At 46.4% G+C, this 16,641-nt stretch overlaps 1 long non-coding RNA gene across 1 annotated transcript in view; it reads left to right on the top strand.

Moving 5' to 3' along the window:
- Window positions 1-454: 454 nt before the first annotated feature.
- The window catches only part of LOC121058794, a 33,203-nt gene continuing 17,016 nt past the window's right edge, over window positions 455-16,641 (top strand). Inside the window, exon 1 of the long non-coding RNA XR_005814357.1 lies at window positions 455-615. This is a non-coding gene — a long non-coding RNA (uncharacterized LOC121058794). The remainder of the gene's footprint in view (window positions 616-16,641) is intronic.

The raw sequence follows: 16,641 nt of genomic DNA, 5'->3' as shown, positions 1-16,641 counted from the left end.
CCTCGTGCCCGCTGCCATTTGGCGAGGAGGCGCCATTTTCTGGCAGTGGGTGGCACAGCGAGGTTTGTGATGTGGCTCCCACGTAAGGCATCCAAACCTCCTCACTGCTCTCACGCAGCGTCCTCAGATTAAATTTTTTCCCCCCACCAGTAAAACTTCTGTCCCTTCTGTAATCTGCAGTGTTTACATGGCTGCCATCTGTATGTGGTGCTTTGTGCCAGAGCTATGAAAGCACCTCACTACTTCTCAAACCATCTTGTGCGGACTAAACCGTATCTTTATCTCACCCATCTGACCTGTTTCTCTTAAACGGCTCTGTCAGGAAAATGCTCACTCTTCCAATGCTTCGGTTGATCATTAGTATCAGAAGCAACAGGGGAAAAAAAAAAAAAAAGGCCCTCACAACCCGCGAGCATGGGGCAGCACGGCCGGGCAGGGGGCGGCGAGGCGCCGCGGGCCGGTCGGAACGGGGCATTGCGCCGGGCTGAGGGGGCGGCTGGCGGAGCGAGGGGCGCGGACACCCCCGAGGGACCCACGCCGGAGCAGGGACGGCCTTGAGGGAGCATGGACCCGCCTGGACGCCCCTGAGGAACCAGGAGCTGCTGGGAAGGCACGGTAAAAAAGCCTGGTCACGGCGCAGCCCCTGCGGTGCCGGTGTTGGGACATGGGGCAGGCCGCGTGGGGAGAGCGTGTGGAGAGCCTGGGGAGGGGGAGGAAAGGAGCTCCCTAAGTGTTTAATTACACCTGTACTCTTCTTCACAACACCTGAATCGGTCATCAGGATTTGGTGCCAATTGGCAATAAATTAGATTAAGTGAGAATGCCTCCGGTTGAGAGTGTTCTGCCTTTGATACCTCATTAACCTGCTCCACTACCACGCAAAGGGGAGTTTATTTTATTTTTCTAACTGTATCACTACGTGGTACAGATCGTTTACTCAGCTGGACTGGAGGATTTGGCGTAAGGATGGTGAGGGGGTGGCATGGTGGTGTGAGATAAGCCACCAGGGTCAGCAGGAAGGCCTTGCTGTGGTGGTGGAAAGGCGGGAATGCACCAGGGAGGTTTTGTGGAGCTTTGTGTCTGGATGGTGCCTCCAGGAGCATGTTCCTTGCAGTCGTGACCCAGAGGAACTGTCTAGCTGCTCTTGCAGCAAAGTGACAAGGTCACAAGTTACAACAAAAGGTTTTGTGTTAAGAAACTGGCTGCAGTGCAAAACAGCAGAAATCTCACCTCTGTTTAGGAGCAGTGCTTGTGCAAGAAAGGACACCCCAGCCTGCAGTTTCGTCCCCCAGTAACAGGGACGTAGCCCATTGGGGTGCAGCCGTTTTCCGCCCTGGCTGGGTGCTATTTCTGCTCCTTGAGGAGGGGCACCGCTGCAATCCGGCCGGGGGCCACTAGATGGTTCCCAACAGCCGTGGAAGCCCGGCCCGGGGTCTCCCCAGGGTGGGCACCCAGCTGCAGGTGCCAGCGGGCAGCAGCGTGCGGGGAGGCCCGCGGAAGCCCGAGGTGCAAAAGGGAGAAGCTGTAAATCTTCAGTGGTTCGGTTGCTGCCTCCATTTTTGATTTTTTTTTCTCCTAATTTATTTGAAACTGCTGCAGTTGTGGAGCTGTTTGCAAGCGAAGACTGGAAAACGCTTCCCAGAAACATCGTTAAATAAATCACCAGCAGGCAACTGGCTCTCCCCTATGCTTGTATATCTCTGGTTTCTTACATGGAGAGAAAGGTGACAAGGTAAAATCCCTGTCTTTCCCGTCACATTTGTAGCATCTCGTTGCCGAAACAAAAGGGATCTTGCCTCCTGCATACTCAGGGAGGTGGTCTGGGCTTCTGCAGGGCCTGCAGCGAGCGCAGGATGTGCTGAGGTGGGCAGAGGAGGCTGGTGGAGGGGTGGGTGCTGAGGCCTGGCGTTGGACTTGTGAGTTTGAACTGCTGACTCTAGCATCAGCTCCCTGTTTAACCTTGGCAGTGTTGCTGGGCCTCATAGTGCCTCAGTTGCCCCATATGCACAGTGGGAACATGCAGGGGACATCTTCTATGTGGTGGTGATCTCAACAGGCAGGTACAGTGCGCGTTTGCTGCTGGGGCTGTTGGGTCTGGTTCTGATATTTGAAGGGAGGGAGTAAAGAAACCAGTCTCTTCTCTGTGGTTTATGGATTGAGATGCAGGACATTCAGTTTAAATGTAAGAACAACTTTATTTACTGTGAGGGCAGTCAAGCACTGGAACAGGCTGCCCAGGCATCCTTGCTGGTTTTCAAGAGCTATCTGGGCAGGGCCCTGAGCAGCCTGCTGCAGTTGATCCTGCTTTGAGCAGGGTGGTTGGACTAGGCCATTTGGAGCTTCCTTCTAGCCTCAACCATTTATGATGCTGTGGTCCATCCTTGTTGGTCCTGCTCAGTGCAAGAGAAATAGAAAATCTTTCCTAAGCAAACGTCTGGTGGGGTCTGTGCCCTCTGGAAGAGCCTCCACCAGTGGGGTCTGAGTGGAATTGGTTCTGTGGCCATAAAGCTTCGTTTGCACAGTTTTCAATCCAGACAGAGGACTTCTGTTGTGGTGAATATGAAGCTCTTGCTCTTCCATGTAAAAATACTGTCCCTACTCGGGCAGTTGGTCTGTCATGTCTGTGGTCTGGGGCTTGGGGTGCCTGGGGCTCTGCTCCTTCAGTGATACTGTGTGTGGATGAGATCCTGCCCCACCTCTCTCCCCTTGTCCTTGCTCCTGAAACACCCGTGTTAGTGTGCACGCTGGGGGCGTTTGGGATCCCATATCAGTCCAACTCACTTGGTCTGTTTACCCTGAGCAAGACATTTGAGTTCACTCCATGAGTCACCTTCTGTGGGCAGAGCAGGTTTGAGCACCGAAATGTCACTGCTGGGGACTGAAGTCACGTATGACCTTAAGTAAGAGGTGTAAATAGCCTTTCTGCCCACTCCTTGTGTCAACAGCAACACAGAGCAACACTCCCACTCACTGGAAGAATTAAAAACCTCTCAAAACCTCAGGCCTGTCACTGTCTCCATTTCTATGCTGTCCCAGTGTTCGGGCTCCTGTCCTACAGCCTTTGCCATTTTGGCAGATGTTGCCTGCGGACCCCTCTGGTTTGCCCTAGAAAGCAGACCGAAACCGCAGCTCCTGTGTGCTGTGTTCTGAACAAACAGATGGGATGTCCCTGTGAGTGCTGTCAGAGGTTTAGTGGCAGCGTTTGGAGTACCTGAGCTCGCTGTGACTCGGGGTGTGAGTAGCCGGGTGGCATGGCAGCCTCTCTGAGGCCCTGTGAGGAGCTGGGATCAGCAGCAAAGGGAAAATCCATGATGAAACAAGTCCCTTGCTGCTGGCTTGTGCATTCAGGCTAGGGTAAAGGTAGGCTGAAGGTAGATTAAAGGTAATTTTTGTCTGTCCTTGTGCCACAGTGACCATGGAGCAAGACCGTATACGGCTGAAGGAGGAAGGATGCTCCTTGCAGTGGTGTTTTCCTCCACCCCTTCTCTGCTCTCTTTCCTCCTTCCCCTCCCCCTTGCTGTCTCTGATGGCCTCTGTCCTCCATGTTTCTCTGTTTTGGGTGGTGTTTCCCTGGTGCTGGACTGACCTCAAAGCCTTTTTCCAGAAAAGCAGCCCATAAACTTCTCCTTCGCACCTCCAGTTCTGCTTTTGCTTTCTCTCTGCAGCTTCCCAGCATCTCTGACCTGAGGTCAATGTGCAATCCAATATCGATTTGATACTGGGAAAAGCCCCATCTGCTTCTGCTGTTAAGTCTGAATGGAAAAGGGTTCTGTTCACTGCTTGTTTAATTATGCCTGAATAAGAAATCTCCTTGGGACCATTTTGTGAAGGACACTTTACAAATGTTTTGTATTATTATTGTAATTTAGCGGGAGTTACACATGCATGGAGAAAAAAGTAGACCTGAACAGTGCCGGCTTGCAGGCTTTGGAGAGATGCCAGCTGCTGCCCTGGAAAACGAAGAGGGCATGTTATCCTCCAGAGCTGTACCCTCACCCAGTGCGGGGACTTTGCCGAGCCTCCGCGATGCTTGTGGCTGAGTCCAGGATGCTCTTCAGTGCAAACCACAGCCCAGGTAGCCCAGGATGGTGTCAGTGCACACTGCTGGTTGCTGTTTCGGGAGGGACAGAGATGGCTTGTGGTTTGCTTCCAATCAGGGGAAGTCATGATGGCAGTGTTCAGACGGGAGCTTGTGTTCGCACTGCATCAGAAATGCCTGCAGAAGGAGGAGGGCAAGCAGTCGCTCAGGTCTGGCTGCTCGTTGTGGCAGCATTCAGCCATCGCTTTTCTCATACACGGATTGTTGTATGTATTGGTGAGGTTATCTGGAGAGCCCCAATGAGGGCTAATAAATGCAAAATACCATAGCAGGCATTTAGAAATTGTGAAAATTGTGAGATTCAGGAAGAAAAAAAAAAAAGAAAACAGTTTTAAAAGCATGGAGGCTGGGAGATTAGTTGGAAAGGCATCGTATCTGCTTGCCACACTGTTGATATTCTGTTTTTTCCAAGTCCAGTTTTAGAGAGAGGGTGCTGGGTGAGACGAGCCCTCAGTCATCTGGTATGGCCATTTGTATGGTCTTGTTTCCTGCCACCATGAAGCCAGGCATTTACCAAGGGTGGTTGAGAAAGTGGTCATAGAAAAATTTCTCATAGGAAAGTGGAGATAGTTTTATCTAGATGACGCTTGCTGATGGGTCGGGGGGGGTTTTTTAAAGGTGCTTGGCCAGACCCCCTTAACCTGTCGTAGTGTGTAAATAAATGGTTTTGGCAATGCATTGTCAGGCAGTGGACAGGTATCACAACAACACCCTCCTTGACTTGCATCTGAGGGTCTTCCCGGCACTCGGCATGCAAGGAGTGTAAGTGGGGAGCAAACTGTCTTCATGGACAAGCCAAGCAGAACAACCCCAGGGTCAAAGTCATTCGTGGCAAGAAAAATTGATATTTGGGGTTTACTGTTGGTACTGGTGAAAGGCAAGAGGACATTTCTACTCCCTCAAAACTTTTGTTTAATACGGAACAAAATTTTTTTTCCAGTACTGTGTGGTTCTCCTTCTCACAATTCTAAAAATAAATAAATAAATAAATAAATAAAAGGGAAATGATAGTAATTTCTGGGGCTTCCTTGAATATATTTTTTTCCTGAATAAAAAAAACACAACAGTAAGCATTTGTGACATACAGCAGGGTCACCACATGCTCCTCTGATTCACAACAAAGCCGCAGCTATAAATAATGTTAACAGTAATAGTAACTTGATCGCTAAAGCTCGAAAGTGGTGTTAAGCTATCAGGTAAAAGAATGAGCCGAACTGCGTAAGCGCGTGCATGAGGTTCCATAAAAGAGTTGTGTCAGCATTTCGTCCTGTGGCTGTGCAGGAGAGGAAAGTCTTGCGAGTTGTGGTATTTCTTTTTCTTTTCGTTTACTGTTAATGAACGGAAAGCTAGACTGGGACAGAGACGAGAACGTTTTCTTTGAAGCATTCTGCTGCTTTTCTGCAAAGTGCTCCTAAGTAAGAGCATCCCCCGAATCGCCTGGGTTCCTGCTACAGATTAAAAGTACATGGAGATGGAGGATAAAAGGGGCGTTAGCAATTAGCTCTGGTGATAACTTTAGCTGCTAGAAAAGTTGGACTAGCGAAGAAGAACTATTAATTGAAATCCCCAGTTAATATAGAACTGTCAATAATGAATGCATAATGGAGAAAGTCCATTTAATTTTTAATTATCGCCAGCCCCCTCCAAACAAATACCGAGTGTTAAATCTCACTGTCACCTTCATCCATGTGCGAGGTGTTTGATGGAAGTCTTCATTAACCCCAGGTCTGCTCCCGGCATCCTGCCAGGCCATTAGCTAGTTCGTTACAATAGCAGTGACTGGCACTTGGCGTGAAAAAGCCCCCGCGGCCCCTGCCAGGTCCAGAACGTGGCAGGAATTAACTCTGCGTGAGCATTGCAGGAGGGGATGAAATTCCTTGGCTGAGCTCTGGCGTGGTGGGGTCTGGAGCGCCTCATGCGTCTTACACGGATTGGGGTCTTTGGGAGTTAATGTAGCCTGCGGTCCCAGTCCGGTCATAATTCCCGGCTCAAATCCCTGCTGGTTTAGGGGTCCTGTAGCGTGACCTCCAGGACACTCATGGCAAGTTGGCCAAAGAAGCAGAAGCACCGTTTATCTTCTGTAAATTGAAGAGCATGGATATGTTTATTTGCAGGCTTGAGTAACGGGGTGTGGATTGAACGACGTGCTTAAATCCTGAACAAGAGTGTTCACACAGGGGCCTGAACACATTTCATCCTGTGCTAGGGGATCTCTGCCTGGAGCATATTTAATGACCAGGAATCTGCTGGAAATGAACTTGGGAAGAAGGTGCCATGGGCTTTTGGTGCATCATAGCTGGCCTGGGGTTTCCATTTCCGCTAAGAGCACAAGATCTCCAACCAGGCCTGGTCAGGTTAACCCAAGTGGGATAATCTTGCTAAGCACCATGTGAGACTGAATTCTGCTTTTCTGGTGATTTAAATCAGAACTGATTCTCCCAGGTTTGGTAGTATTAACAATGGGAAGCTAATGGAAGCTGGGTCAGAATCAGACCATGACCCTCTGTTAAAAGCATGAACAGAGGCAAGCGAGGAGTTCTGACTTTACAGGGTGACTGACTCATGGCCAGTTGGCAGAGCTTTACGCTTGGGATGGGTCTGAGGTAAGGGTTTGTAGCTATGGAAAGTCACCTTTTAACGCTTGTCCCGAATGTGTCCCAACACTTACTATTCTTAGAGTCTCGCTTTCAAATGAGTTTGCCCAGGGACAGCCTTCTGGGGATTCAATTAAACTCTAAAATAAAATAAACACTATCTCTTAGCAAGGGCTTGAATGCTAAGCAGAGCCATTATTTGAACAAAGTAGGGCTGTGAGTTTCAGTGTCCTCTATTTTCATCAGCTAGGGGTCAGAGACAAGTGAAGATGGGAAAGCCCTGTTCACGATTACTCAGCTCATCCACTCCCATAGCCTTTCCACTGCTGCTCCAAGGTGAGCAAAACACCTTAGGGGCGTTGTGTTTGGCAACAGTTATGCATTTTAGTGCCTCAGTTTGAAGTCACTGAAAGAGCCCCTGTTCTTTCTCAGATGATAAACTGCCTGGATTTGTATTTTATGGGCAATACAGTGACACTGAGGCCTGGGCTCTGATGTCGTTTGCCTGTTGAGTGACTTTAGGCAAGCTCACATCTTTGTTTTTTCTCTAGTTCAGTACTTACTTGGTGCAGTGTGATCTAAAAGCCCTCCTGTGGGCCAAGTCTCAGTACTTAGGTGTTTCCATCCAGGTTTGTATTTTGCTCAGAGAAGGGAAGTGGCTGCCTCAGCATGCATAGAAGTTGGGTGAGCTGCTGCAGTAGAGGAATGTGGCCAGTGGAGGAATGCCAAAATTAAGACCTTACCCCAGAGATGCTGTGCTTGGGACACCAGATGTAGACTTCGGGCAAAAAGATGCTCCCTGAGATGTGTTTGACTGTGTTTAGTGCAGTGCGGCTGTAGCTTATGTCGTCTCCTCAAAACCTCGCCAGAAATCATGATCTGGTGCAATTTCTGGTCGATTCAAATTTACCTGAAGCTGGATTTGCAAGACACCAATGCAGGCCAAACACAGTGGCCACTCTTTGAAGACTTCTACTAGCAGTGCAAACCGGAGTGCAGCTTGTTGCTGCGTGGAGTCAGCCGTCTGCTCTGCAGAGCATCAGGAGACTTCAGCCCCACTTTGGGGCAGTGAACTTTGAGAGTGATGGAGGCCAATTAACTGAGGAAACTGCAGAGGAGACTGATAAATGATCAAGAGGTCTGGAAAACTGTGTCTGACAGAGCAGAGAGAAATAATTGGATTGTGTAGCTTAGAGAGAAGAGAAAACTAAGTGATAATAGTCTTAATGCACGAAAGGTGGCTGCAAGAAGGCGAACGATGCCTTCTTCACATCCGCTGTGGATAAGAAATCACAGGCAGAGTCTGCAACAAGGAAGATCCAAGTAAAACATAAGGCAAGCTTTTTTCCCAGGGCTTTTATTGCCTCTTCCACAAAAGGCAAGGGAGTGAAGTCTGCAGGTTAAACGAATACCTGGCAGGAATGATGTGCGGAGCTCATGCTGTCCCGGGACAGGAAGTTTAACAGATCATTAATGTTTTTCTGTGACCCTAAATATACAGGTGCACATTGAAACCCAGACATGGCTGACCACCCAGGTGCATGCACACCCTGCATTCTGTGCTCTTTGTGCTCTGTATGCTTACAAATGACTTTAGAAAATAGCAATCCTTCATTAGATCTCCCTGTCAGCTGACTTGATCTCCTTAATTTTAGTACTTACTGTAATAGCAGAAGTGTCTTAGAACAGGTTTTCTTAGGAGGCAGTTTACACCATGCAGTTGAGTAGCAGTCTTAGCAGCGCTCTCTTGTTGAGATATTACTTTTTATTTATGTCTCTCAGTCTAAAGAAGATAAGATAAAAATTGCCAAGATTTTTTTAATCCCGCTTTGCTGTCTCCTACTGCTGCAACTACAAAAAACCTTGGGTGCACCCATTCCTCTGGATGACAGCTAACCCCTTCCTCCTCTTCTGATGCAAAATCAACTTAGGAAGGTTTGGAGTTGGAGAGGAAACAGTGTTAAAAGGAGACTTCCCCAAAATGGAATGGTACAGAAGAACTATGGACTTCTTAGGCTTGTGAGAAAACTGCCCTATTTTGCATTGTGATCAATTAAAATCAGTGTTTTCCATGGGGACCTGCGAGTTTTACAGCAAGCTGTACTTGGAAGGATCTCTTAGCTGGGTCCAGTCTATGAAAAGAGAGCTTTTGAGCCTAGAGCGTCAAACAGATTGCTTTTCAGCTTATTTTAAAGCACTATGCTGTTACGTGATAGCCTGACAGTGTAGGGCCCTAAATATTACTTTCTTCTCATTGAAGAAGAGAGACAGGGTGGGTCAGAGTATGATTTTAGCATTTAGGAAGGGACAAGGCTAAGCAGGCAGGGAGTCCGTCCGTGTGATTTTCTGGGTGGCAGTACTGGTCACCTCTTCCATTCCCAACTCACTTTGCCATGCTCTCATCTTAGGCCATAAGGACAAGCGTACGCCTGTTGGACAGAAACTTCCCTGAGTTCAGATTTCACTCCGCTTCTAGCATGGCTCGATTTATGAAATTGGAGCATTTCTGCAGGGTGTAAGCATCCTCTCCTTTGCTAACACTGTTCGTTTTTTCTTTGTTTTTAACCACTGCTCTCCAGAAGTGCCAGAGCTGGTGCGTTGCTGAGCAGATGCAAGGGTGGTGGGAAAGGTGATGTCCCGGCGCTGGCAGCTCGCCGTGCTTCATTCAGGTGTCTGCAGGGATCTGGTTTCATGGCGGCCGTTCTGCAACAGCCTCTGTGCACTTGGTGATTAAATCCAGCACACACACTGCAATCAGCTCATGCAGTGTCACAGATCAGCTGAATTTGAGGGGTACGCCATGGCCTCATGTCAGTGCTGATGCAATTAAAGGCAAGATCCCCAGTGGGTCGGAGGGTGAATTAAGTGGGGGAGTGGAGAAGAGCTGACAGCCCGGCAGCCTGTCACACCTTCAGTGAGATTCGGCACTCCTGCCTGCTAAATGGATGTTGGCGCTTCAGAATAAGTCTGAAAGAAGCATCTTCCTGCTCTGAAGATACAGCCTCACTCTTCTTCTTTCGCACTGTGACTGCTCTTGCTATCCATGTGAAAGAGCAAGCTCGGGTCCTTGCACCCAGAGCAGCGTATCTGTGGCAGCCCCAGGGTACAGCCCCTGAAATTTTCTGTCCTGAATTCCAAGTCCTGCTTCCCTCACCTATTTTGTACTGGTTTGATCTGTTCCATGCTAATCTCAGGAATTGAACGTCTGCTTTACTGTGGAAGACTGAAGCCCTGGAGCAAAACTCGAAGGGACCCAGTCTGACGGCATACACATGCCCACCGGTGTACAGACTTTCCAGGCTAGAAGAGAGTGGTCAGTTTTAAGGTAGAATACATCTTGCTGTGCTTGTCTAAAAGACAAAAAACATGAACCACCCTCTCCAGTCCTTATTATAGAAGAAGAAACAAGGAAGAAGAGAAACAAGGACCTCAAGAGTGGTTCACTGAACTTGGCTCAGCAGCCTGTTTTGGGAAGAATGATGTGCTTTTCTCTCCCCTGACTCTAAAAGGGGCATAGAGTAGATTAGTCATTGAAACCTAACTTCTAGATATCTGAAGTTAAGCCCTACTTGCCCTTTTAAAGAACACGAAGGCTTTTCTTCCAGGCAGAGGCCCGCCCTGGAGCTGAAGATGTCTGCCTCCACTGGCAGTTTACTGCAAGGTCTGTCTCTTTCCATGTGAAACACAATGTGATTCCCAGCCTCACTGAGAATTTAAATGGAATGGGAGGCTTCATCTCTCTGTATCTGCCTCCTTCATTCTGTTCCTCTCCTTTGCCAGAAGCAGACTGTTAGCTGAGACCTCTGCAGGGCTCCAGTGGGTTTGTTCAACCAGGAGTTGACATACACAGGCACTGTTTGACTCTGTAGCAAAAGTGCCCAAGTGAATTTACAGGTTTTATGCTATTAATTTTTTCCAAACCTGCTCAAGGAATTAGAGTTTGATAGAAGACTCTCTTCCTTGTCCCTGGAGTGCAGAGATTTGCTGCATTTCCTTACACAGCTTTCGTTATTACTCCCTACTGCAGCAGGGGCTTGCAGGAGAGCACAGAGAAAAGGGTGACAAGGCCGCATGAGAAGGCAGGAGCAGGAGATGCGATGTCAGAGCGCAGCCTGACTCGGGATGCAGCCCAACGTGGAAGGGAAATGCTCTGTGCAGGCAGGTGCTGCTCACCTGCTGCTACCAGTGCCTCACAGCCATTTTCTCGTCCTCCCGTGATGGTGTTTTTTTTTTTTTTTTTTTTTTTTTTGGATGAGTCTGAGTATTACAGCACTACAGAAAACAAGGGAGAGGAAAATTCTTTACCCTTTCCTGAACTACTGCAGGATCTCACCATGAAAGCCCAATACTGGAGATGAGAAGGGAGAAATCTGGACTCGTACTGATGGTGTTCATGCAGAAAAGCCAAAGGGAGAACAAATAAAAGAAACGTGCTTTAAGGATTGTGCTTAAAGCCTAGTATTGGAGTTGACATGAACATGGTAGGTGCAACGGTAAATTCCCTACCAAAAAGATGCTGTTTGTGCCCCCTCCCTTGGCTGCTGCCCACTTTAATCAAGAACCACCAAGGTGGTGTGATGTGCTGAAGCTCACAGTGGCAGAGCTGGAACGAGACTTCACAGGTATTACGTGCCATTTGATGTCTCTTCTGTCCGACTGAAGAAGGTATGGTTCAGTGGGCCAGAGTGAGCAAAGATTAGAGTAAGGCTTGAATCCCTTCTCTGCAGCATGGCGTCTGTTTCTGCCTCTCTTAAATGTAGATAATTAGCTTTTCCTGCTTCCATAAAACACATAGAAATAACATAAAAGCAAAACGCCATTTTCAAATTAAATGCTGTTATTAACATCTAGTGTTTGATGGATGATTATGGTGTTACAACAGCATAAATACTTCGCTGGGGGAACTTGGCCAGTGATGTCGTAGGATGCTTTGCAGTCCCAACCTGATTAAAAATGAAATTCTGTTACGCATCTCTGAAGAGATTCAAACCATTGAATAGCGATCGGAAGGAGATTCTGCCAACAGTGAGGCATAAATACTGACAGCTCTAGCTACAAATGCTTCCAATTCTGTTTTATTTTATTTTTTGTAGGACAAACTTATAAATTAGAAGGATGTGCCTCAGAAACAGCCTGGGAACATAAAAAGAAAGTAAATGATAAAGAAGTTCCAGAGCTAGACTATTACAGCACTATAGTGTAGGCAAGCAGAAGCTTTTTAAAAATCAATAAGAAATGTCACTGGCAACCAGTGTGGATTTCAGCACCAGGGTAGGCAGATCAAAAAGGACTGAGAAAAGTACTGCAAGAGTTGGAAGGAAATGTGAGTGTGCAGAAATAACATCTATGAACAGTGTTTTTTTTTTTTATTTTTTGGAACACTGAGGTGTAAGGCATTAAGTGTGGAAACAGCACTCCATATCCTGCTGGTGGTGAGGCTGAGGCTGTCTCACACCTTTCTCACTCCTAAGCACTAAGGATCATCTCAAAGACACCTTAGGAACCCAGGTGCCAGCATCCATTTCATTTCAGTAGGATTTAGTTGCTTGACTATGGATTCCTCTAAAAAAGCCAAGTCCTCAGAATTCTGCTCTGCATGATGTGTGTGCAGCAATCTGCAATGGTAAGGGTGAAAGAGATCAGAAATTGATAGCTCAGACTCAGCTGACTCTCAGTTCTTCGAACTATGTTTCTTGCAAATTTTACAGATAATCCGTAACTGTTGACGATCCCCACAAAAATCAGAGAAAGTACAGCAAAGGAACTGGATACGCAGGAAGCAAATAGGAATCAGAGGAGGGAAATTTAGAAACGGGTGCAAAAGTGATTTAGAGAAAAATACTGTCAGTGTCTAGGACCTACCATGCTTCTGTATATATCCTGTGTGTGTGTATGTTTTTTTCTATTTGTGAATGTTTATGTAACAGAAAATCCCTGGCTGAGGGATTTGTGAATAGGGCCAGAATCTGCCTTGCCCCAGCCCTAGCAAGGACCGCCCTGCGTAGCGGAGCAGCCTCCGATCCAGCCCTGGTACGGGAGTTGCTGTGACCTCCTCTTGGCATCAGCTGTGCTGAGTGACAGCACGGGGCTGGCTGGCTGAGCTCAGGATATCACCGGGTATCGACCCTGGTAGCAGCCGCCACCTTCTCATGATAAAAGCTCGTTTATTTATTTCCCTAATTGGGCTCAGGAGTCTTCACGAAGAGAGAAAAGAATTGTCTGCTAAGACAGGATAAGAGGAGTTATTTCATATTCCCAGAGCTGGGATGAGACTAAAACTCTTTATGAGATCTCGATGCTTTGTGTTCATTTCCAGGAGGCCCCCTAGACATTACAAGCAAGGTTCTGGTGGTTTTTATCACACATGGCAGGGAAGTTAAATATATAATGAGGTGATTAAAATACCTCAGGTTTTTGGGACGTTTGAAATTTAGATCAGGGTATGGATTGAAATGGAACTTCAGCAGTGGTGGGAAATGTTCAGATTCCCCCCCCTCCATCTTTATGCAACCCAGTTCTTGCAACACACTGGACTCGGAAACAGAAATGTCAATAAGGAACCATCTTTTCTTGAGATTTCTGCTCCATTTCTACAGATTTGCAAAACCTTCGAGTGTTGATTTAAGCAGCCAAACACAGGTTTGCAGGGTATTGTTACACACTTGGGGAGATTCAGCATAAAGATTTATTATTCATTATTTTCCATAATCACATGTTTCCTCTTTGCTTTGTGAAATTCAAATCTCTTTTTTTAACACATTCTTTCATTTTCAAATGAAAACACTGTAGAAATAGAACTGGCGCCTTTAGAGTAAATATCCAACCCTGGACTGTGTCTCCATCTTCAGAGAGCAAAATAAGAAAACAGAAGAAATCTCTGAAACTGTAAGATAAATAAAGCCTTTGAAAATTAAAGGGGAAAAAAAACCCCACAGAACTTTAACAATAAACAACCGATGCAGTATGTTTTGATGTAGTTTCGTTGTAAATTTGAATATTTCACTGAAAGTCCAAGCAGTTTTTTTTTAATTTTTTTTTTTTTTTTTGTCCTTAGAATTACGGATGGCTTCTGTCAGCAAAGATCCCCCAAATATATTTACCTGCTGTTACTGAAAAAACATCTTGAACAAAACAGTGCCACTTAAATTACGGATGTAACTTTTTACCTTTGCGATGGGGGCAGTCACAAGTGCAGCCCTACCAAATGAGTCAGGTGACTGCCGTGCTCTGCTCTGTTTCAGCACCATGTTGTGTCACGCGGGAAAGGAAGGTGGCTTGTACCAGGGTCACAGACAACACACCTTGCTTTCCCCATCTGCAGAACGATGATAAGGGTAATGACTTCTTCTGAGCTGAGCAATAACGACTAGGTATTAAGAGTGCGCTTTTGTTTCTGTGCTGATATAACTAGACCAGCTTACAGGTGAACAAGCCCATCCAGTGTTAAAACAGCCTGCTAGTGGTGTGGATGAAGCTCCTTTTCCATGGGGATAGCTACAGTCTGATGAAGCATGTGCACAAGGTAGGACTGTAACCATACCGCAGATGCTTTACTGCATGTCTCTATCAGTACAAGCGATGTGCTTCGTTTTGAATTGCAAAAATGTCCTGGAAATGTTGTGAAGTGAAAGCCTGGCTCCTGGAAGTCAGTGGGAGATTTGCTGTTGATGCCAGTGCAGGCAGGAATTCCCTCGAGGCCCTCAGGATGTATGATTTGTTACTTTAAAAGCAACCTAGTGTTACTGAGTGAATTCACTCTTTTGGGGAAGGTAAAATCTTATGATTTTAGAAATAAAGAAGGAGGGATCATCCCTTGCAGTTTGAAGTTTATGCGCTGAACCTTTGACAGCTCAAGCCAAGAATTGGTGGGGACTTCTTGTTCTTACAGGCTTGTTATGGATGCAGGTCACACAAATGAGTCTTTGGCTTCGGGAAGTAAGCAGCCTCAATGTGCACCAGCAGCACAGACTGGGACTCTCTGGCAGTTGCCTCAGTCTTAGTCCTTTCCATCAATGCCTAGTTCCTTGACTCCAAGTCGGAGTGCTCGTTTATTTGGGTTGGCTGTTTTCATAGGCATATGATTTATAAGTAGCTGCACAGGGAACAGAAAAGCCAGCCCCTGGCCTGGCTCTATTGCGATGCAGCACGGAACGGGAGCTCTAGAAACACAGCAGATTGTGTTATCTGCATGATTTATTCTTTATTAAACTTCACCAGAACAAAGCCTTGCAACAAAGGGAGGAGAGAAGGTACATGTGCACCCCTCGACACATGTACAGCTTGGAGGTAGGGAATGCAGACCTCTGCAGCATGCTTCAGCACACAGGCTTTCATGCACAGCGTCCCTGTGTGCATGCACAACACGCTTACGTGTAGACAAAGGATTTTTGTGAATTCAAAGACACCGATAATACATAGGGTACTCCCATGTGCAATTGTTCAGAGTGCTTATACTGGGGCGTAATTACTTGGCAAGAGAGGAGTTATCTACACATGTGCGTATATATTTGTACATATTAACAGCTCGGTATGTGCACAGATAAACAAATGTGTGCCCACACATTTTTGTGTGCCTGCAGATACCCAATACCAGCATTTCTTGATGGAGGGGGCTTATGTCACCAAAGTTACGTGAGGTGTTTGCATGGTACAGATGAATGCAATAATCTCTGCGGGGCTCAGCTCTGAAACATAGTTATAGATTCCAAATTCCCTCACGGTAGTTTTGCTGCTGTCTGCCAGATGTTAATTGTGCTGGATCCATTATTAATACTTGCATTTTGCCATTGCTGGGAAAGTCTAATGGGGAATGGAGTTTTATTATGTCAGATGCTGCCTGGAAGAGACCACGGTTCCCTCTGAATGACTCACAATCTAATTACACCAAAGGGGAAACTGAAACAGGACCAGCCTGGTCTCACCCTTGTTCTGTCCTGGCCCTGTGTATTCTCCACTCCTCCTTAAAATGCATTGTCTCTTCTCTAGGATTAACAGCTACTTTTTTTTTTTTTTTTTTGTAAAGTTCTTCTTGTAGTTTCTCTATACTCTGCGTAAATGTTATCTCAAAAGACGGATATCCAATAGATATGAGGTTAAATCAGGAATCTACATTTGTCCCAGGGAAAATAGGACACAAGCTCTTTATTTTGGGGAAGATTCTGATTAAGCAAATAGTGCACATTCCCATTTCTGTTTTTTTTTTTTTTTTTTCCTTATTCTGGGGACCATATAGCCCATTTGCAATTAAATTGAGTCTAGTTACCCTCCAAAGTAAAAGGAAGCTGTTCTGAAAATTACTAGTATAAGTCTCTCTACCCTTTGACAAATTATTTTCTAATGAAAAACATCTGCTCAGGCTAAGAAGGTTCACTCGTCTTTACTTCCGCCTCATGCAAATGGTTTTTATTTTGCATATTGCAAAAAAGTACTTTGGTCGTATAGCCAAAAGGGACAGGAAGGTATTGATAAAATGCAGCAATGCTGTGAGTGGAATATAATTTTCCCCCCCATTTAATTATCCTTTTTCTTTATAACAGGTGTAATGAGCACAACACCTGATGGCTAATGATAATCCAGATGGCTTGGAATTGTAACTCCATATGCTGCATGATTTAATGCAGAATGAGCCTGAAGTTAACTCTCTGTGGGTTGAAGAAACAAACTCCATGGTTTGTTTTGGGGATTTATTTTGGCAAACAAGAATTCGAAAGAGACATACGGGGATATTTGGTTAATAGGTTAATGGGAAGGCATCCATTCCGCAGCTTTCCCCTCATCACGGGCAAAGAGGAATTTACTCTTCCAGAGACTGCATGTCTCTGTTCTGCCTGGTGACATTTTTTCAAGATCTGGGCCTAGTCCTGGCAGAGGCTTGTGCTCTGCTGTGCCTAGTTAAAGCCAAATCCTGAATTCAGCTCTGTGTACTAGGGGTACAGACTCAGGTGTATC

The sequence above is a fragment of the Cygnus olor genome, chromosome 23 (genome assembly GCF_009769625.2).
Source record: "Cygnus olor isolate bCygOlo1 chromosome 23, bCygOlo1.pri.v2, whole genome shotgun sequence".
Classification (NCBI taxonomy): Eukaryota; Metazoa; Chordata; class Aves; order Anseriformes; family Anatidae; genus Cygnus; species Cygnus olor.
The sequence above is the reverse complement of the archived record's forward strand: the minus strand, read 5'-3'. Positions and strand labels throughout refer to the sequence as shown.